This window comes from Balaenoptera musculus, chromosome 17 (assembly GCF_009873245.2).
Source record: "Balaenoptera musculus isolate JJ_BM4_2016_0621 chromosome 17, mBalMus1.pri.v3, whole genome shotgun sequence".
NCBI lineage: Eukaryota > Metazoa > Chordata > Mammalia > Artiodactyla > Balaenopteridae > Balaenoptera > Balaenoptera musculus.
In genome coordinates, this window is record NC_045801.1 from 27,792,288 (window position 1) to 27,815,503 (window position 23,216).

Sequence of the window (23,216 nt, forward strand, 5' to 3'; positions counted from 1 at the left end):
AAGACAATTCTTTTTGTAGGGAACTAGATATTCATCCACCTGTCGACTGAAAAAAATGCACAACCTAAAATTTGGCGGATGTTCTGAGGCCTTAAGCCCAGAAGACAGCCTCTCAAATAGCTCTGAGGGACTGCTCCAAAGAGGTAAGGGAGGGGCCAGGATATATAGGGTTTTTGCAACAAAGACCAAGGTAGTTGGAACGTCAAAAGATTATTGTTAATTAAAGAAAACCAGATACCGTGAGTGAATGAATTTATTTCTTGTCTATGTATAAGGGAAGATACAAGAGTCTGGGCTCATTGAAATCACTCCTTTGACATGCACCTTAACTATTTAGGGCCAGTATCCTGTTCCTTCCCTCAAGGCGCACTGCTGGGGGTGGTGCACCATTGGTGGTAGTGACTGATGGCTTGGTGACCTCAGCATCCTTTGTTTTCTGATAAGGCAGGGAACGTTTTGTCTTTCACACACCTACAAAGCAGATGATTTGGGCAAATTCCTTGATCTTGCTTTGCCTCAATTTCTTTAACTATAAAGTGATATATGAATATTATTTACTATATAAGGCCATTGTATGGAACAGATTAGAAAATCTTTGTAAAACACTTAGAAGGCTGTCTGGCACATTATGAGCTCCCAATAGTTTCAACAGTTTTTATTATTACTGCTGCTGTTTTTGTTGATGGTGGCAGTGAAAATTTTTTTTTAAAATGCAGAGGCAAAAAGAGTAGTTGGAAGAACATTTATTCAGTAATCTAAGAAGGATGTAGTAAGATTATGATGTAAAGTAATAGTGGTGACTGTAAGATAATAAAGATGTGTTGTTTTAATCCACTAAATTAGTGGTAATTTGCTTTGACAACAATAGGAAACTAATATAGATGTTGATACCCAGAAGTGGGATGCTGCAGTAAAAAGTACCTACAAATGTGGAAGTGCCTTTACAATTAAGCAATGGGAAGAAGCTGGAAGAATTCTGAGGAGCATGATTTTAAAAGCCTAGTTTGCCTTGAACAGACTGTTAGTAGAAATATGAATGTTAACAACTGCTGATAAGAGCACTGAGGAAAAGAGTATGCTTTCTTAGAGAATGCTTAAATCATCATAAACAGACCTCTACCTGATTCAGATGCTTTAGGTAACGAGCTTTGGAACTTCTCATCTGATAATTTAGATAAGATGTTGAACTTTGAGTTGATGCTGTAATGAGTTGAGACTTTTAGGGATGTTGCAATAGAGTGAATGCATTTTGCGTGTGGTAAAAATGTGAATCTTTGGGGTCAGATGGGGGACTCTGATAGGTAGGATAAAGGCCCCCAATGATGTCCATGTCTAATGGATGTGTTACCTTATGTGGCAAAAAGAACTTTGCAGATGTTTAAATTACACATCTTGAGATAGGGAGATTATTCTGGATAATTTGGGTCGCCCTACAGGGTTCCTTATAAAAGTGAAAGGAGGTAGGACTATCAAGGTCAGGAGAGAGATTTAAATATCTTACTTGCTGGCTTTAAGAGAGAAGAATGAGCCATGAGCCAAAGACTCTAAACAGCCACTAGAAAGGGGAAAATTAAAGAAAGCTGACTCTTCCCTAGAGCCTCCAGAAGGAACGTAGCCCTTCTGACACCTCTATTTTAGCCCAGTAAGACCCACTGCAGACTTCTGACATCCACAACTGTAAGATGATAAATTTGTGTTGTTTAAAACCTTAATACATGGTGAGAATTGAAAAGAAGAAAATATTATGAAGAATCAGCAAAACTTGGTGACTGATTTGGTATTGAGAGTGGAAACAAATGAAGACATTGATAATGTTCCCATCATTTCAGGCCAGAGTGGGAGAGTAATGTCTCCTTTCAGAGACATTTGTTAATTAAAATATTTTATTATTTGAAAAAGCCCTTCACCATTCTCATTGCATAATGAAATTCCACTCTCTATTTTGACTCAGTTATAACTGCCTTGATTAATTTTGGTGTTATCACACTTATGCTAATATCCCATCTTTATAAAATACCATTGAACCTGTGACTGTTTACATTATGATGTAGGGATTCACTTCTGTGTAGAAAATGAGGCTCATAACAGCAGGCACATTGCCCTCTAACTCTACAAGGCAAAACTGAATAAAATAAAGCTTGAAGTGAAGAAAAATTAGAATTTTTATTCAGTTCCCAAATGCAGTGTGCCTTTCATCACAGAAGAACAGAGCTTTAGAAAGGACAGAAAGAATGTCTCCCCATGTCTGACCCACAGTTCTGTACATATGCTAATCAGCCTTATAAGAGGAGCTTGTTTCTCCATTTCAGGAAACATCTTTTCTACGTTTTCCAAAAGAAGTGATTTTATAAATATTTTTTAAGTTGGTGTAGCATACTACCTCAGTCAATAGCCCTCTACTTCACCACTGATGAAAGTTATACAAAGATTAAGGAAAAAAACTCCAGATGAATTACAAAGTAGAAACCTATACATACTTTGGTGTTTGTGCTCCCTCCAGGATGTATAATTCCTTCCCACCACCTTGCTGTTGCATGAGACGCCCTACCACGTGTGATTTTCTTGGATATAGTTAGTCAATAATTCCAAGTATATTTTGCATTATTGTTTCCTACTTAGGAGCCATGATGTAATTTTGACCTGTACCTAAGCTTATCTTCTTTCCAGTAAAGTAATAGGACAAGGTCTTTGAAATTTCACTTATACAGACATATGTACACAAACTTCAAATAGTTATTTAATGTACGACAGTCAAGACACTGTTAATCCTTAAGAAATTTACAGTGCAGTTGCTCTTTGTTGCTTCTGGGTAATAATGGCTTAATTGAGTAATAATCTTGTTTACTTTCCCACTCAATATAAAAAATACCTTTTGTGATTGATTAAATTCCAAGGCAAAGACATCTTAACCAATTGTGAATATAGTTAATGGAGTTTAATAGATTTAATTGTAAACATTAGTGGTTTTAAATTATAGAGCCAACTTTAAAAGGCAGTATGAGGTTTAGGGAAAAAAGAAATCATGCCTGCAAACTTCACACCAGACTCGATGTGAATCTCAGCTTTGTCTGTCCTACTAGTGTTAACCTGGACAAGTTAGTGAAACTCTTTGGGTCTCAGTATTCTTTTTTTTTTTTTTCATGCTTTGTCATCAGCATATTAAGGAGGCATTCATACATTTCAATAATTGCTTAAATTCTGATATTCAGATTTAAGCTTGTGAACATATGACTTTAAACATACAATTAAAGCTATTCATAATTTGCTATACTATTGACATTAAATTACAGTTACTTTGGAGCATAAGTTAAATGGTTTAAAGTAAGCCTATAACATACCTGCAAAACACCTTCCTAACTCATACGTGCAAATTGCTTCTCCATGTAAAGGTCTCATCACTCTAACCTCTAAGTTACCCTGCTCCAGAAGTCACTACTCCAAGGCTTACTGTGGTCCAAAGAGAAGGAGAAAAAAAAAAAAGTAACCAGGACCAATAGCTAGATATATTAAAAAAAAGATGGCACAGCAGAAGGGAATGCAATTCTACAAGTGCAAGCCCTCAAGAAGCAGCATGTTATATGATAAACCCCTTCTTTAGAAAGGTATCATTTCTATCACTGATACCACAGGCTAAATTAAATTATATAGCATGCCATCTTCAAGTAACAGTTGAGGCAATAGAATAAATGCAGAGGCATCACAATGAATCCCACTTAATACCACTATACAGACCAACACTTTTCTACAAATTCTTTGTCTGACTGCCAGTTAAATACAGTTTTAACTTCATAGCTTAACAATTAAGGGTCATACACTGAAGTCAGTACATACACCTGGCATTTCAGTCTAAGCTATTCCATGTACATAGCTGGAATCAATTACAAAGTATGGTCTAACAAATGCTAGGGGAAATTGTTTAAAGTAGTTTTTACAAGTATTAAACTTATCTTGTGCACTGAAGTCATCATACATACAGGGCAAAGTCAGAGCTTTTATATTTGAGTTTATTCTTCATTTAACTTTTAAAACACTACTATAGTTGAATATTAAAACAAACAATAGAAAGTAGTGAGCATATTATGATTATAGTCCTTCACTCAGTCACTACTGCAAATAAAATGCCGGCAGTGAGTGTTATTCACTGCCCCCATTAGGAGATCTGACACTGAACCACCCGGAGAATGATGTTCATCATGCTCATATGCTTCTCCATTGTAACGGCGCCATCTTTCGTGATTTGGATCAAAGTCCACTAGTTCTACCTGGTCCATTTCATCAGTCTCCTCCACTTCCTTCCTCTCAGGTAGGAGTTTTTCCAGCAAAGAGAGTTTATCAGGGGAGAGAAAGCCATTCTCAGGAGAGTTTACCTTAAATTCAATTATTAGGCAACGCTTTTCATATAGACTACGATAAATCGGCATGCTTTCATTTAGGACACACTTGATATCTCCATGCTTGACAATCTGACCTGGATGAGAAGTGATGACTATAGTTCGGTTGTCAAGAGTAGATATTGGCTTTTGGAAGCCACACAATGCCTCAACCAGCTGTATGTCCATACACATGAAAAGGTCTTCTCCTCGTCAAGTAAAAACAGCATGGTCCTTCTAATCTAAAACAATGATAATATCTCCTGGCTCCAGTCCTGGTTCTTGGTCTCCTTCACCATGGAATGTTATCTTCTGGGCATCTTTCATGCCTTTGTCAATATGAACTTCTAGAACTTTCTTCTCTCAAACTATCTTCCTTCCATTGCAGCTTTTACGTCTATCTTTAGGACTGATCCTCTCCCCATGGCCCTGGCACTGCACGCAGACAGACTGAATTTGCTGAACCATTCCAGGTCCTATTTGATGAATTCTTATTTGCATTCCAGAACCTCGGCTACTGGGACAGCACTACCCCTCCTTTCTTACCACCTCGGCCTTCACATTTGTCACAAATCACATTCTTTTGCAGAGCTAGTTTTCTTGTTGCACCATTATATAAATCTTCTAAGGTTACTGTGAGTTGATGCACAACATTTTTACCACTCCTTTCTCTCTGCATCCTGCCTCTTCCTCCAAAAAACATATCAAAGAGGTCCATGGAGGAGCCAAAACCACCACCTGCTCCACCTTCTTTAATTGCCTGCTCTCCTCCTTTGTCATATAATTCCCTTTTCTTTGCATCTGAGAGCACTTCGTAAGCTTGAGAAATCTGTTTAAACTTCTCTCCTTCATTTGGATTCCTATCAGGGTGGTACTTCAAGGCAAGTTTCCTGTAAGCCTTTTTCAGTTCTTCTTGGGTGGCATTGGGTTTGACCCCCAAAACATCATAATAAGTGGTTTCTTTCAGTATTTCCTACAGCTGGTGAGCGGGCTGATGCCGGTGTAGGGGAGCAGGAAGGAGCGCGTTGCTGTGCGCAGCTCGGGCAGCTGCCGCTCCTCCGCCTTTTCATCAAGCGTTCTGGAAAGTTCCCGGTCTCAATATTCTTATATGTAAAATTTAAATAATAATACCTACCTTGCAGGATTATTTTGAGGATCAGCAATATCATATTGTGCATATAACATAATAGCACATAGTAAGTATTCAGCAAATGATGTTTGTTATGTAGATAACATTCTTCCCCACACTAAGTCATCTGAGCGATGATTACAGAACTTTTTTACCTTTGATTTAAAATTTCACAGGTATATTGGACATGAAATGAAAAAGTGCTAAATTCAATTTTGGTGGTTCCTATCTGGTGCTATTAATCCAAAGTCTATAATCATTCACTAAATTTTTCACATTAGTAAGGAAATATCATTTCTTTCCCCATCTAGGATTGTTGTGGAAAACATTTTCCTTTTATAATAAAATATTCAACATTATTGACCTAAAACATTTTCTGGTCAGTATCTTGACTTGTGAATTGAATTGCAATAAAAGAAATTGTCAACATGTGTCAAACTCTAGATAAACGTGAAAATTTGTGGTGACTGACATTTAGCTGTGTGTCTTAATGCTTTACGAGTAATAGTCTCCTCACTTTATGGAATCAGTCCCTCATTTAAGGTGACAGTTTATGAATAATAACAGGAACTTTCAAGAGCAACCTTACACAAAGTGATTTTGGTCTCGTTTTCTTTTGTAATAAATGGCTATTGCATGTCATCATAGTTTCATTTTCGTGTACTTTTTGTTACAGCCATAAATGTAAAAATTAAAGAAACCTACTGACACTATTTTAAATTCTTATTTCTACCCTCCACTGTTCATCAGTGGTTCAATATAGAATCCTAGCTATCTTAATCATTGCCTTTAGCAGAAATTATTTCAACATCAAGCAATCTTTTATTCTGGAAAGTATTTCCTTATACTACTTCTAAGGTCCCACAGTGTACAATATTTGAATATTGTGGAGCCCACATTTAAATTCTCAACAGGGTTTTAATTAGGGCTTGAACAATGCTAATGCACTTATTTTTTCTTCTGCTCTTAATGAAGCAAACTCACATCAAGAACATACACAGTTTATAAACTGCATTGATTTCTCAAATATTTTCTCCTGTACTTTTCTTTTTTTTAATGTAAGGGTTTTTTTTCCATTTACTTATTTATTTATTTATTTGGCTGCATTGGGTCTTCGTTGCTGCACGCGGGTTTTCTCTAGTTGTGGTGAGTGGGGGGCTACTCTTCGTTGCGGTGCGCGGGCTTCTCATTGCGGTGGCTTCTCGTTGTGGAGCACGGGCTCTAGGCACGCGGGCTTCAGTAGCTGTGGCACGTGGGCTCAGTAGTTGTGGCTCATGGGCTCTAGAGCGCAGGCTCAGTAGTTGTGGCCCATGGGCTTAGTTGCTCCACGGCATGTGGGATCTTCCTGGGCCAGGGCTCGAACCCGTGTCCCCTGCATTGGCAGGTGGATTCTTAACCACTGCGCCAACAGGGAAGTCCTCTCTCCTGTACTTTTATATGGCTAAAGTTTATCCATCTATCTTATATTTGTGGTATTTCAATTTTTTACTTCTTTATACTCCAGGAAAGACAGATAAATATTTTGGGAAGAAATTATCTGGCGCATGTGTATGTGGGTGTTCATTTTTCAGTATGAGAATAAATAATCAAAACATGCTATTTAAATTTATGTGTTCTGCTTTCTTGAAGACCCAAATGCCCTATAACTGATTGCCTGTAAATATTTGATAAGCAAAGGGGAAAATACAAAAAAAAAAAAACCCTAAGTTTAAAGATTCTCTTTCAGAATATTATACTAATTTCAATACATATACTTCATCAAATTTGAAATGAATTCCCAGTCTCTGTACCTGTCCCAGACTTTCCTGTCTCTGTGACTTCGTTCACTCCTCCCCAGCTGCCTGAAATGCCAATCACTTTCTCTTTATACTCCATTCCTACGAAAATGCTATATATTTGTTGGCATATGCTGTGGTATCTGTTTGAAGATATGAATTTGGCTACAGAAGAGTAAGATGATCATGGGCTCATTGAAACATAAACATGAAAGGAGGCATAGCTAACAGGTAAATGAATGGAAGGAGACAAGGCAAATATAGACATGTCTCAAAATCATGTTGGACTGATTGGAAAAGCTGGAAATGAAGTTCAAAAAAAGAAACCAATACGATAATGTTCGATGTAGGAAAGTGATTTTAGAAAAAAACCTGGACTTAAAGGAAACACTAGGTCATGCAGAGGAAAAAAAGGATTGAAGTTTAATCCAAAAGCAAAAGTTTAATGTAAACACCTAGATGACACTTTAGTTGCCGGCAACGGTAAAGGTAAGCAGTTATTTTTAGATATCATAAAGGCTAACAGAGGGTTAATGCTGCCAAGCATCATTGAATTTTGATATTATATAACCCTGAGAGCATTTATTTAACATTGATGGGAAATGTTCCATAATGAAATGAAACATAATATCCAGTCTAAAGCCAAACAAAAATTAGAAGTAAATCAGACAGAAACCAGATGATAAGATAAATGCTGATACACATATCCGAATCTATTCAGTACTGATTGGGTGTAACAGTATAGGAATCACTATTGCCTTATGAGTGAATACTAGAAATATTAACCCGAGGACAGCAAAGTTACTGTCTTTAGTAACTTACTAAACATCTCATGACATTGCAGATCCCTTGGCTTCTGGAGCTGCTCAGTCAGGGCTCAATACCTGTGAGATGATGGAAAGGTTACCTGACTTAACCTCCGTTTCCCTACAATTACATTTGCAAAAGTGCTTTATAAATTGAAACAATGTAACCCAGTATTATAGAACACTATGCTGTATATAGAATCCAAAGATTAACAACTATTTTGAGTGAAGAAGAAATCATACTTCATAAAGAAATTGATTTCACTCAGATAACATTAATCAAGAAACAAAATCTCAGTAACTTTGCAAGTTTAACCTAGATGAAATTCACTTTTAGATAGAGTTTAAGATAAAGTTTATGGGGTTAGATAGGGTTAATGGTCTTTATGGAAGAGTTAATAGTACCTGCCTTTAAGGGCTTTGAAAGGGTTCATCTTTTATATAAGATGAGATGAATAATATTTCTGACTCAGAGAAAGGCCCAGAGAAGATGCTCAAGAAATGTCACTTTCTTAACACACTGCCTGCCCTTCATATGTGTAAAAAGGCCCGTATGTTCTACAATCTGCCAAATAACCTTATATCCTTTTATTCAAATCATTTTAAAGTAGGTTCTTAATATATTGAACCATTGCATGTGACTTCTGTACATTGTAGCCACTGGGTATAGAGTTTCTGACTATCCCTTTCTTGGGATTTGCTTTTTACCCCCAGTTGTTATAAATGGCATGCCAAATTGTTCTACATGCTAGATCCATAATTCAAAGAAGGAAAAGACATTTAGTTCCTAGTCAGAGAAATTTGATATGCTCTTCCAGGTTTGATGACCACCATAATTAATACCTTCATACATTTAAGCATTTCTATTTAAAATGGATACAATACATTCATTGAAGTGGGAGAAAGTATATTTTTTCTTTACATCACTTCACGTGGTACTTAATGAAGATACGTTAATCTGGAAAACATGAACCCTAGAACTTTTCTCAAGAAAACTGTCCATGAGGCCCTTGTTGCAAAATCAAGTGGAGCCCTTTAGTTGATTTTAGGTAGTATTTTGTTTTGTTTTGTTTTTAACTTTTCTCCAGCACTCGATGGTGTAGCCTTCTCAGAGTTCAGTTAAAGACAGTGGTTCTTAGTGTGTGGTCTGAGCACCCCTGGGGTTCCAAGACCCATTCTGAGCATCTGCAAAATCAAAACTATTTTCACAATATTATGAAGACATTTTTGGCACTTTTCACTGTGTTCATATTTGTACTGATTGTGTAAAATCAATGTTGGTGGAACCATCAGCACCTTATCACCAACCAAGGCAGAGGCCCCAAACTGTACCACAGTTTTTCACTACAACATACAGTTAATACAAAATAAAGTCATTTCACTGAATAACACCCTTCGTGAAATAGTAAGAAATATTAATTTTATTAAATCCCAACTCTAGAGCACATGCAACTTTAACATTCTATATGACAAAATAGAAAGTGCATATTAAGCAATTTGGTATCCTTTCCTGGATACTAAAGGAAAACTCTTGTGCAATTGAATTGTAAGCTTCTGGATTAGCTGCTTTATTCATGGAACACAATTTTTACTTGAAAAAACAACTAACAGGTAGACCTTGGTGATTTGGATTTGAGTATTTGTCAGACATTTTGTTGAAAACAAATGTAGTGAACCTGTTTCTTCAATGAACACAACTGACAGCATGTTTTGCCAATGATAAAATTTGAGCTTTCAAGAGAAAATTAGAATATTGGAAAACTGGTATCTGCCACCATGCACTTGACAGCTTCCCAATACTTTTCTGATGAGAACAGCAGTGATATTGATAAATGTAATTTTTAAATATTATATATCAAAATAGGTCAACATTTGAAAGATCTACATAACTAGTAAGCTAGTATTTTCCAAATGACCTACAAGAGATGATACAAACTGATGCAAAGTTAAAGATTCTTTTAAAGTTCAAGATAGACCAAGGAATTTTAATGCAATACAGTACAAGAAGTTATTTGATATGGTTTTAGATGTCACATTGTAACTAACCTTCAGGAAACTATCACCAGTCAAGTTCTGGTGTAATATCAAAGAAGAATATTTACAATTATCATAAAAAGCTATGAAAATACTCAACTCTTCTCCAGCGAAATATCTATGTGTGGCCAGGTTTTCTTCATATACCTGAACTCAAACAACATATTGCAGCATAATAAATGCAAAAGCAGATACGAGAATTCATCTGCCTTATATTAATCTGTACATTAAAGAGATTTGTATAAAACAATTTGACTCATCTCACTAAAATTTTTTTGAAAATGTAGTTATTTTCACAGAAATCATGTATTTTGTTAACATTAAATGAATCTATTATTGTTGTGGTTAGATAATTGATAAATGTTTTCAACTTTCTCAATGTTATGTCTAATATAATAAACATCAATAGCTGTAGTCTACAAATTCTTTGGGATCCTTAAAGATTTTTAAGAAGAAGGAATCCTGAGACCAAACATTTTGAGCACTACTAAATTGAAGCTCTAAATTGTGCTCTAAAAAAGGAGTCTTTAACTTCTGTGGTTATATGACATCATTCTCATGGATTTTTTCCTACTTCTCTGGAGCTCCTTATCAGTCTCCTGTTCAGGTATTTCTCTTTATTTGCTCTTTCCTTTCATGCTAGGGGACCCCATGTTTCTTTCATTGGTTCAATTTTGTCTCACTCCATATTCCCTTGGATGTTTTCCAGGCTCTTTGAATGTGTTAATCACTCCCAAATCTACATCACCAGACCAGAATCCAGTATTCTAATGTTCTTATCCTATATCTAAATGTCTACTGGATATTTCCATTTTATGTCCCACAAATGTACCAGATTCCACAACTCTAGCAATGAGCTCATCAAATCTTTAGTTCAGAACTCTGATGGTTTCCCTTTCCATGAATGGTATCACTATTCATCCAATCATTTAACAAATAGTTAGGATCAGGGGGAGGGCACCCTAGACTGTAGCCTATCCCATAATCACCCTATTCAGTCACCATACCCCATATCCTACAGATATTACCATCTGAATATCTCTTTAATTAGTATTTTTCTTTCCTCTACTGTCATAATCTTGGTTAAGACCTCCATAATTTCTTATTGAACTATTGTAATAACCTCTTAACAAGGTTGCTATCTCCAGCAACAGTCTCTTAAAATTCATTCTCTAAAATGCAGCCAAAGTGATGTCTCAGTTTCTTTCCTGATTAAAATATATCCCCGTAGACTTCAGGATAAAATTAAAAGTCTTTGAATATCAGGCCTTCATGATCTGGGCCATATCAAACTCAATACCTTCATCTCTCACCACTGCTCAAAATAAAGAACTAGAATTTCAATGACTTGCTCTCGGACAATTGATTCCACATCTCATCTCCAGGCAACATCAAAGAATAGTCAAGTTGAAAGGACCTTTAGAGATAAGGTAACCATGTACTTTATCATTCAAACCAGGACACTTTTGAAAGTGAAAAGGGTGCTATTAATAATTACATTGGGATAACAGGTGTAAACCAGGACTGTCTCAGGCAAAAGAGCCTGTGTGATCACCCTACCTAGAGATCAACTAGTCCATGAGAGAGCTTGAGTCATTCAAGTGAAAGTGGTCATGCTGGTCATAACAGTGATTAGACTAGAATCAACCTTTCCTATCTCCCAGTCCTTTGCCTTTTCCATGTTATGCTGTTTTTCTAATAATTCTCTTTAGAAAAAAATCAAGTAGCTTAACTGTTTTTATAGTAGATGTTTGTCACTTCTCATATAATTATAGTAAACATATGTGGTAGCTTCATTGCAGTCAAAAGTATCACTATTAAGGGGAGTTCTGCAATGTGTAAGAGGGATCAAAAAGATCAGTGTAATATGCATAAGAAGATTCCATTTCAATAGGAAGGTAATGGTAAAAGATGGCTGGGATCCCAAATCTCCAAGTCCTTGATTAGGGAACTTTATAACCACTGCCACTCTGGCTGGATTACCGAAATGTGCGTTTAGCATGTGAGTGGGTAGTTGTGTGAATGAGAAAGAGAGAGAGAGAGAGATTCCCATACTACTCCCTGCCCGGGTGAACTAGACTGAGTCATATAACAAACCCAGAGACTCATTTACTCCTGCCCTTCGCTAATCACCTACTCTAGAAGCTGGACATAGCTTCTTCTTGCCTTCTTTCATCTGAACCCAGGCATTCAAATCATGCATGAATTCCAAAGTCTAAGTTACTAAGTCCAATTTGAAAATTATTTCAAACCGCTCATTTCACAGCCAATGGATGAGATGATGGTCCACAATAGACGATGGGAAGTTGAGTCAAGAGAGAACTTATCCCTCTCCAGTTCTATCAGCATCTCACATTCACCTTCACTGAAGCTCTACCCTTTACTTCATTGTTTCCATTGTGCCATATCAAAGTTTCTTCTCTTCAGAGAAGAAATGGAAATGGGGTAAACCTTGAGTACCCCTTAAATGTTATGATATGAGAATAACATGTTTATCAGTTAATGCAATAAAGTATTATGCTCCATAAAATTTCCTGCCTTTAAGATGAGACTATGGCTTTAAATAACTATCATAAAGATTATATTGAAATAACAGAAATCCAAGTAGAAAATCACTCATAGTCCCAAGCAAATGAACAAAGTTAAAATTTTGTCCACATCATCTACTTCCTATCCTTGTGGCATATTCAACTTTTACATGTTTATAGTATCATAGATACAATTGTATGCTCTATATTTTATATTAACATTATATAGTACATACATTTTCTATTTTGTTGCATATTGACAACACAGTTTTACAAATAGGACAAAAACCATTTATTCCTCATCATTAAGGGGGGTGGGGGGGTGTCTTTTGTGCTATCCTCTCCAACCATAGCAAAGCACTTCAGTCAGAAGACATATAAAAATAGCATGAGTCAAAGAGAAATATCTTTGCATCAAAAGAAGATACTTGGTTGACAGAAGATTAAAATTTCCCAAATGCTCTATATTGAGATATATTTAAGCAAAATTCCCAGAATTCTGACAAAGCATGAATATTTTCCCATTAAAAAATTATCAATACCCTTAACAGTACCTTTTATTATGCTTCCATCATGACCTACATTTCAGGGAGCATTGTTCAATGGTGAGTCCTTGTGGGGCCGCTGCAGTCAACAAGGTTTTTTTAAATTTTTATTTTATATTGGAGTCTAGTTGATTTACAATGTTGTGATAGTTTCAGGTGCACAGCAAAGTGATTCAGTTATACATATACATATATCTATTCTTTTTCAGATTCTTTTCCCATATAGGTTACAACAGAATATTGGTTAGTGTTTTCCAGTAAAAGCTATAGACTCCTAAGCATCTGGGGCATCAAACCTAGTGGAAATTTTTCCTCTTCATGAAATATCAAGCAGGATAAAACCATTCCAATTCACTATAACATAGTAGAACACAGAGAATCTCAGACAGAGACCAAGTAGAAGGTTGCAATGTCACATAAACACTTCCATTTCCAGATAGCTAATGACTGAGATACGATAGTAATTGAAAAATATCAGAACCACATTGGATAGCATTTTAACTTCTTGTATATATATTTTAAGATAATTGTATTGTGAATGGTACATTGTTCTCTTTCCATAGAGTTTGAAGATTCTGACTTAATCATTTTGTTGTTATCAAGAAGTCCCCTTCAGATGGTTTCAGAATTAGATATTTGGCTCAATTTAGCCTTAAATGCATGCTGTCAAGGTTCTTACACTCCTCACAAAATTGCTATTTTAACAATACTTTCTTCTGTGCATGCTGAATCTTTTGCATTTATCTATGCCCTATTTGACCATTCTATTAAAATTCACTAAGCATCCTTTCACTTCTCTACCAATTTTCAACCCTTCTCTCAATACCTCACTTTCACTTAGGACCTTGTTTTCGAGACCCCTTCCTTCATGTTGGGCCCTACAGCTTCAGAGTCAACAGACTTAAGTAGTGTCCTCTGTCCATAGACTATCATTGCCATGCTCTAGAACTTTAAATATATTGCTACAGATGGGCTTTGCCTTCTAAAACATCTACAATGGCAACCATTCCATCTAAATAACAAACTGATGTTAACAGAGAAAGCCTAGAAAATTTCACTTTCTTGCCAGAAAGAACAAATGCATTCTCAAGTGACTTGCCTTCATCAATGGACACCTGTAACTTTAACAATAGAAAGTGGAGGCCAGACCCAGTCAAAGAGAGAATAAGATGCAGTAAGACTTTGGAGAGCCAACACTTCCCTGTCATCTCCATCATTCAGTACTTCTAGGCAGTTTATTTATTCAATTAAATGTATATATTGAGTTTCTTCTATGTGCCAGGCACAGTTTTGGGCACTGGAGCTATAGTAATTATGACATTTCCCCTTCCTCAGGAGTTTATGACCTAAGAAAGAAAATAGTATCTACGTAACAAGACCACTGCTGCTTAAGGAATCCCTTTGGGCATATCAGATATCTTAAAATCTTAAAACTAGAAGAAATTACAAAAATCATCTAGTCCAACCCCTCCATTTTATTGATGGGGAAACTGAAATTCAGGGAAGATAGTTGAATTAACTACCTTCCAAAACCCAAACAAGACTTCACGGGTTCCAACTCCTAGTCTGGGCCATTTTCCACTGGATTACACCATTCCTCTCAGATCAGGAACTTCTCAGGGACTTAAAAAGAAATCCATCCTTCTTTCCATAAATTTTTGGGGCTTTCTTTCATTACAGGAACTCTGACTTGATGCTCAAATGGAGCTCTGAAGTGAGAAAATAAGGCTGGAAATAATTTTGCTAAGGTTCCAGGCACTGAGCAATGGCATCCTGCCAATAACCATAGTCCTGTAGAATTGTCATCTGTCACCTTTCTTTATTTGTTGACTCCACAGAGGAGTTGGCAGCACATTGCACATAGGCTCTAATTTCATACAGCTAATGGTTTGCAACCAAGCTACACAGACTGTATGTGATACAAAGGCAAAAAAAATAATAATAATACAAGATAAAGTAAGGAAAAAGAAATGCTCCAAAAACAGAGGTATTCATAGAAGACTGCTTTTAAAAAGCTAAATGGAGCCACCTAGTGACAGAATTCTGTTAATGGATTTATTGTATTTGTAATAAACAGGAAAAAAAAAATCACAGACTGAAAGACATTATAAATGACTATGTCAGGACCAGAGACTAGTTTTGTATATATAGAAGACCTCAGTTGTAAAGGAGATACGATTAATCTATCAAGGTTTTCCTTTTTAAATTATTTTTATTTTGCATTTATTGTCATCAGAAAGCTTAAATGTGCCTTCTGAAAAAGCTCAAAAATTTTCCAATTTAAAACTCTTCAGCAAAGTGAACAAGTTAGAGATAATTGGATTCCACTTTTAAATTCTTATATTTTGCCCAACTGAATTAGGCTCAAAAAGTCAATTTCTTTAAATTGGAAAATATCTGTTAAAGTTTTCAAACGGAATTGGACAGGCTTTTTTTCCCTATGAACTTGAAAGAGTCTTTTATCAATGAGGCACATTTTAACAACAAAGCAATAATTCTAAGGAAGCCAAGGATGCAGAAAATTGGCACTCCAGGTAAAACCCTTTGTATCTCCAAATAGAATAAAAATAACAATTGTATGTACTTACTTTAAAGGGATTTATACAGACATACATCTAATTAGAACATTTCAGAAATGCTGTGATTGTTAGGACAAATCTTGAGTCAGGATCACATCAGCTTTTGTTAAACACTCAAATTGCCTTCTCTCATCTGAGAATTGATTTATTATTAATGAATCCTGAAATCTTCCAGAATGATGGATGTTTGATAATAATAACAGATAAATACCAAAGATTCATACTTTATATGAATAACAACTTACACTATGCATAACTAGATTCTCTATTATTTAAAATTTTATTGAAACATTTCTTAAAATTGTTAATGAAATTACAGAGGGAGTGTGAAAGATGATTCAAGATGGTTCATTTTAGTTTTGTATATTCTTTCATTGACCAAAGATAAATTTGAAAATTGCTTTTGTTTCATTTTTTGTTGTTGAAAAGCTTAATTGAAAATATTGAATGGCTGTAGCCCTTACTGATTGAGCCTCTGCCCAGAGAGAGAAAGGGCAGTGAGAAAGGACAAACGCAGAATCTCTTGAGCCTTGTCTGTGACTTATGATAATGTACATAAGGTACATGCTGATTTCTGTTGACTGAGATTTGATTGTATACATAGTGAATATAAGACATTAGCACACTCTAAACGAAAATATCCTTGTTTCTAAGCATTGCTATTACATTCACCTACAAGTCAATCAAATAATAATTACAGCAAAGTAAAGATCAATAAAGCTGAAATCCTAAACATAACATTTTTAAAGTATTAATAATAAGACATACAATCAGATAACCCAAACAATTTTTTTAATAGTGTGGGTGATTCTAGCAGAAAAGAGTCTAAAGTTTATACAGCTCTGACGCATAATTTCAGACAATATGACAATGGGAAATGTGATATGATTATAAGGAAATCAAGGTGGGGGAAAGATATCAACCTGACATGGGATATATAGGTTTGGTTAAATATCTGTGGAATGTTGAAAACCAAATAAATGATGCAAATAGCAGCACGGTCCTCAGGTAGTCACCATAGCTACAGATCCAAAAATGCCCACCTGTGTGCATTGGGCAGACAAAAAACTGCTCTCTGTGGCTAATACTATTTCATTGATGTTATCATTGAATACAAAGCATAATAAGATAAGGATAGCTAGCATTATTAATGTCTGCTATGTGTTGGCACTAGACTAGGAATATCACATATACCATTTCAGTTAACATTTACAAAACTCTCAAGCTGTTATTAATTGTTCTGTTTTGCAGGGGGAAAAAACTAAGACACTAAGAGGAATTCTGAATCCTTTGTTTGCCTACAAAGCCATTTTCTTTCCTCTGTATTTATTGAACTACATAGGAAATACATATATGCATAATACATCAGTGTTATACAGCCAAGATGTCATTCTAATTCTGTTTACCTGCAAAAAGTAATCACTCTTTTTAAGATCAAATTAAAATTCTTCACAGGAGGTAAACTAAAGATGCTCATTCCTTTCTTTTTTTCTTTTTTTTAAGAATGAGAGCCTTCTCTCACCATATTGCATTCTAAATGTATGCAATTAATACACAGAAATGTATGGAACTGGGGTAGATCTCAAAGCCAAATACATTGACCAATAAGTGCTAGTGATGTAATATACAGCATGATTAATATAATTAACGCTGTTGAACATTGTACATGAAAGTTGAGAGTAGATCCTAAGAGTTCTCATCACAAGGAAAATTTTTTTTCTACTTCTTTAATTTTGTATCTATTTGAGATGATGGCGTTCATTAAACATATTGTGGTGATCATTTCATGATGTATGTAAGTCAAATCATTATGCTGTACCCCTTAAACTTATACAGTGCTATATGTCAACTGTATCTCAATAATACTGGAAGGAAAAAAAAGAAACATGCAACTAGGGTAGATTAATCTCAAAGCCGAATGCATTGACAATCAAACATTAGAGACCATAAGGATCGTCTCCAAGGCTTGTGAAAATGCAGATTCTTGGGTTCCACTCTCAGAGGTCTTGGCTCAATGATTCTGATCTAGGACCTAGGAATCTGCATTTGGACTCACTTTCTTCCTCCAGCTACCCCAGGAGATTCTGATGCACATGGTCCACAGACAATATGCGAACAACTGTGATATATTATTCCTTTGAATTTTTGCTCAATTTCTTGGAATTTCATGTCACAAGTAATTTTTTTTATTTTATTCTATGTTGTAATTATCTCTTTTTCATTGGTAAGTCTTATCAGAATTTTTACCTGATCATGATTGCAAGAGGGAAGGTCATCTTTGTGGGGTTGATTCCTAAAAGATCATTAAAATATTATATGTATTTTGTTAAGAAAGACTACCTTATATTGTTTAGAATTTCTAGAGTAAAATGTCTATGCTAGCAAAAAATCTTTATCATCTATTGTGGTTGCTATAAGGATCTTTGCTTTATTGTAATATATTTACAACTTTAGATATGTGAATAACCACTTGTGCTGTGTGATCCCAGTTATTGTGCAAATAAGCAAGGAGAGTTCCGGATACAATTCATCCTGATCCAAGACTGAACAGCAAGTGACAGCAGGACCAGACCTCCCAATGCCCAACCCCGTGTTGTTGCCAGGACACTTTTGTCACTTACCATGTGAGCATTCACCCACAAATCTGAACCTTACCTAAATACCTCCTAGGGTTCTTCCCTCTGTCATTCAGAACATGATAAAAAATTAAAACATTGGATTCTTTGGCTTTCACTTCCAGTCCCAAGTGCTCAAAGCAGAAAAGGGATTAAAGCAAGTGACCAGATGCTCAACCAACATCCAGAAAAAGGAGGCATTTAAGTCTTTGTTGTGGACCATAATGGAAGAGAAGATTTGGGTTAAAAGATGTATCCCAGGAACCTCTTGCTCCAGAGAGGAGCCCAGAAAGGAAAATCTCATTCTGCATGAGTCCAAGGCTGTGTAAGCAATTACTTCCCCCTTGACTCTTAGCCACTGAGTTGCATATGGTTCCCTCCAGCAGGAATGTACTGGTACTGTTAAAGCAAAACAGTCTTGCTCCTAGACTTCCCCTTCTGGGGAGCTCTTGAAAGCTCAGCTCCCTCACCAAATTAATCTCTTCTACTTAATACGATCAGAAACATTCTAAAATACGAGTTTCACTTCATTCTGTTCTTTTCCATCTTTGAAGAATTATGAGAATGTATTCTATTAGCACACACAGAGAATACACACGAGTAAGCCTTGAAAGCAGTTTATACATATCTCCTCGACTAATTATATGAGTCATAATGCAATTCTACTATGTTACAAACATAATGTCAGTAATCATACTGCTACCTTCTAACAGGCCATAGCAACCATGTATTTTTTTTTTTTTTTACCAGACTCTAGGAAGCATCACACTTTCAACTTATCGCACTTCCAACTTGGATTTCACAATGAGTAATAAACTCAATTCTATTCTCTAGCCCTTTTTTGTTACAGTGTTACATGTAGCCGTGCACCTACAGCCCCAATCCCTTCCAAACTCCCCGAGACTCTAGATTTCTCCCTTGTTCTCCCTCCCTGCAACCCCATTTCTAACGATCATTGTGAGTTCTGACCATCCTGTTTTCCTTGGTCAAATTGCCTGATTAACCCTTCCCTGCTTCTCTGGGCCATTTCCTCCTTTCCTGTCGCCACCAGCATCTTTGTGGCTGATGGCCTTCCTCCTTTTTCTTCTCGGTAGACTAACTTTAGAGCATTGTCTAGTGTAATAGAGACTTTCTTTATATTTTGGTTGGAAGATAACTTTTACGAACACAATGTATTTCCCATTCTTCTGGAGACTCACAATAATTGGATTTTATATAAGGCTGTATCACTGCATAAACTGTACAAATTAGGCATTATCTTTACTCAGAAAAAGCAAAGCTAGCAAGAGTCTCTTTTATGTGTTCATAGTTCAGTAAAGAAACAAAATTATAAAATTAATATTCATTTGTTTTGTCAGTCAAAACTATTTTTCCAGTTTTACTGAGATATAGTTGACATATAGTATTGTGTAAGTTTAAAGTGTGCAGCACAATGATTTGATATGTGTATATGTTGCAAAATGATTACTACAATAAAGTTAGTTAATATGCATGTCAAAATTACTTATTAATATGTATCTTAGGTTATATAACACAATAAAATATAACTGAACAAAAATACTAAATTCAGTCCAGCATTCATGTTTGTCTATATTCTACCACATAAGGTACTTAGAAATGTCTGAATATTTATAAACAATACTGACAAAATATTCAAATGACAAACTAAACTTTTCACTTTTATTTAAATGTTTGGCATCTGTGATATGATCTTTGTCTCAGCCCTTCACTTTCATTCCCTGGCTACTTTTGTGCAAGATAAAATCTTATGTGTCCAACAAATGTAAATTAGAATGTCCAGAGATGCAAGTGTGGATGATTTAGTGATTTACTGGAGCACCAAAAAAACCTGAGTTCAAACTTCACCTCAGTTTTTTCTAACAGTTTGAAATTGAGAAACACCCTAAAACTCTCCAAGCACCAGGTTCTTCTGTAAAATAGTGATATACATATAAATGTTAAATGATGGTAGAATTAAGTGCCTAATATCACAGCTATCACATACTAGGTACTCAATAAATGACAGCTAGTGTTTTCCGTCCTGAAGTTATCTTCAATTTGTATACAATATCCCACAATGAAGCACAAGATTGTCACAGATCAGGTTCATCTTAAGCTAAGCCACATTTAGCAAGCTAGGAGCCTTAACCTACATGAGTCAAACTTCCCTTTTAAAAGCCTAATAGCCTGTGCAATCTCCTTCAACTCATGAACTTTTATTTATTAAAGTTCCACTCGTAAGGTAATAGGCATAGGAGTGCCTATAAACACAGAAACATCTCTTTAATAGATACCAAATTGCTGATAGAAAAGGGGATTTAATTTCCCCTTGAAGCCGATAACTCCAGCTCCCACATTTACTTTGAAACAAAATGGATTCGATGTCTTAATAGCATTTTGTGATGATAATACTTAGCAATTTTTAAAATGACTAAAATGCACCTTTCCCTGCCCTAAATACATAAGCTAAAATTTTTATACATTTTTATTGCAGAATTTAAGAATCTAGCTCTTATATTAGCTGCATGGGTGGTACTCTAATAGCACTTTATCTTTTTCACACTTGGATTAACTGATACAATACTTACACATAGTAATATCCAGTATTTCATTCTGTGCCAATAGTTTCTTCAAAGGCTGTAAGCAGCAAGGTTTTAAAACGTAATTTTTTTCAATGTAATATTCTACTATTATACTCTAATTTATTGAAAGTACATGCTGACCTTTAAAATTTTTAGTATTTAAGCAAAATTGAATGGGAAAGATGTAAGCTTCTATATCTGGCATGTAGCTAATATGTGAGATTCCAAAAGTTTTAATTGTGAGAAAGAGTTGCAAAAACATCTCTCCACTGGTTTATTCCAATGGACATGGACATGGGCCAATGGACATCTGGTTTGAAAGAGAGCAATTAGATTTGGAGGTTAAGAAAAACAGCAAACCTAACATTTGCCTACTTGGGTAAAATGTTTTCAAGTAAAATATTAAATGTCACAGACTAGTCACTCAAAAATACAATATTTTATTGATTGATTTTCTCTTTTGAATATCAAGTACCAAAATGAGTTAATATATATCTTAGGTCATGTAGCATTTTCCTGGTGGGTCTATGTAAGATCCCACTTCTGTTTTACTTTCTCTTTCATTCCCACCCTTCACTCACATCCCCTTCCTCACCACTATAAGGGGTTGGATAGATCACTCCTTGTAAAGCATATAATGCTATATTGTATGTGGCTGTGGTTTTCATTTACATAAAACATATGCTATCAGGACTTATGATATATTGCAAATATGTTTGTTTTGAGCAGAGGATTGACGGTATCACTCTGGCTGCTGTGAGGCTTTGAGGATGAAGGATAGACTTGAGGCCACCAACAGCGGAGTCAGTGAAGCTGTTGCTGGAGAAGGAGACATACTATATATAGTGAGTCAGATAAGAGATGATGGTGGCTTCACCAAGGTTGGCCGTAATAGAGTAGATAAGTCTCAACATCAATTTCAATGGAAAAGCCAACAGATAACAGATCTACAGATAGATTTGATGTAGAGAATCAAAGATGACCCAACATTTTGGGTCTGGGCTAAATAATGGGAAAGACTTCTTCATTGTGAGGGGAGGAGAAAGAAATTACAGCCCATTTTAGATATGTTAAGTTTTAAATACTTATTTAATAGCCAGGTGGAACTAACACATAAACATTTAGATCATTTGGATATATACCTTGAGTTTGATAGAGACAAAAGGGCAGCAATGTGGCTCTTATTTTAAGTCATGGGCTTGAATGAAATCACCCCAGAGAGAAAAAATAGGAGATCCGAGTACAGAGCCCCAGAGCATTCTAAACAGTTTAGAAGCCAGGAAGAGGAATATTAGTGAAGGATACTGAGAAGCAGCAGATTGTGTGTTAGAAGCCCAAATCATGAATAACAAAAGATTGATTTTTGTTTAGGGTTCTTCAAATACTAATTAATAAGCTTTCCACTGGAGACTTTAGTTAACTTGTACACATCTACAACACATTGTTTATACCAAATTATTTTAAATGATCATGCAGAAAATACAAACAGGATTGTGAACCCTTCAACAACCCAGACCTAACTAATGCTGGACCTCCTGATAATCAATGCTTATCCACTCCTCTTTCTTTATTCTATGTCTGCAGTGGGCTCCCAGCATACTAAACTAGGTTGAATTTTGCAGGAATAAGCCCAAGAAGTGCCCTGGATCTGGTGCTCAGCAAATGTAAGGTGTTCAGAGAGATATGATCTACTCCATATTACCACAAACTGCACACCTTAGAGCAAATTGTCTGCCATTCACTTGTCTGTAATCCCTACTGAAGTCAATGGCAATAGTGGTTTAAAGTGATAAGAATGGAATCTTATTAGAAAATAGGAGATGCCACAGAAAGAATACTGCAGAAGCCTCTTATCTTACAACTGACACAGTTTCAATTCATTCATTTTAATTTATAAGCAAATGAAAGTTTAAAAATTGAGTATCATTTATTAATATTTATTCAGTTTAAGAACATTCTAAGAATATTTTATTCTGAATTATATTTAATTTATTTTTTGATATCTGGAAAATAAATTCAGTCCAGAATTCAGGAGTTATTTATCGCAAATTGTTTGTAGAGTTAAAATTTCTCCAAAATATATCATATACAAATTTATCCTAGCATAAGTAATTTCTAGTATCCAGTCTGAAAAATTTCTAAAACATTTTTAGAATTTGATATTTTAAAAAGTGTTAACACTGAAATTCCTGTACCTTGCTTAATATGATGTCTTTAGTGTTTTCCACAAATTTTTGTTCTACCCAGTGATTA

General features: G+C 35.5%; 1 pseudogene; it reads right to left on the reverse strand.

The window, feature by feature from the left end:
• Nucleotides 1–4,097: 4,097 nt before the first annotated feature.
• LOC118883807 overlaps nt 4,098–23,216 on the reverse strand; it is a 50,115-nt pseudogene continuing 30,996 nt past the window's right edge.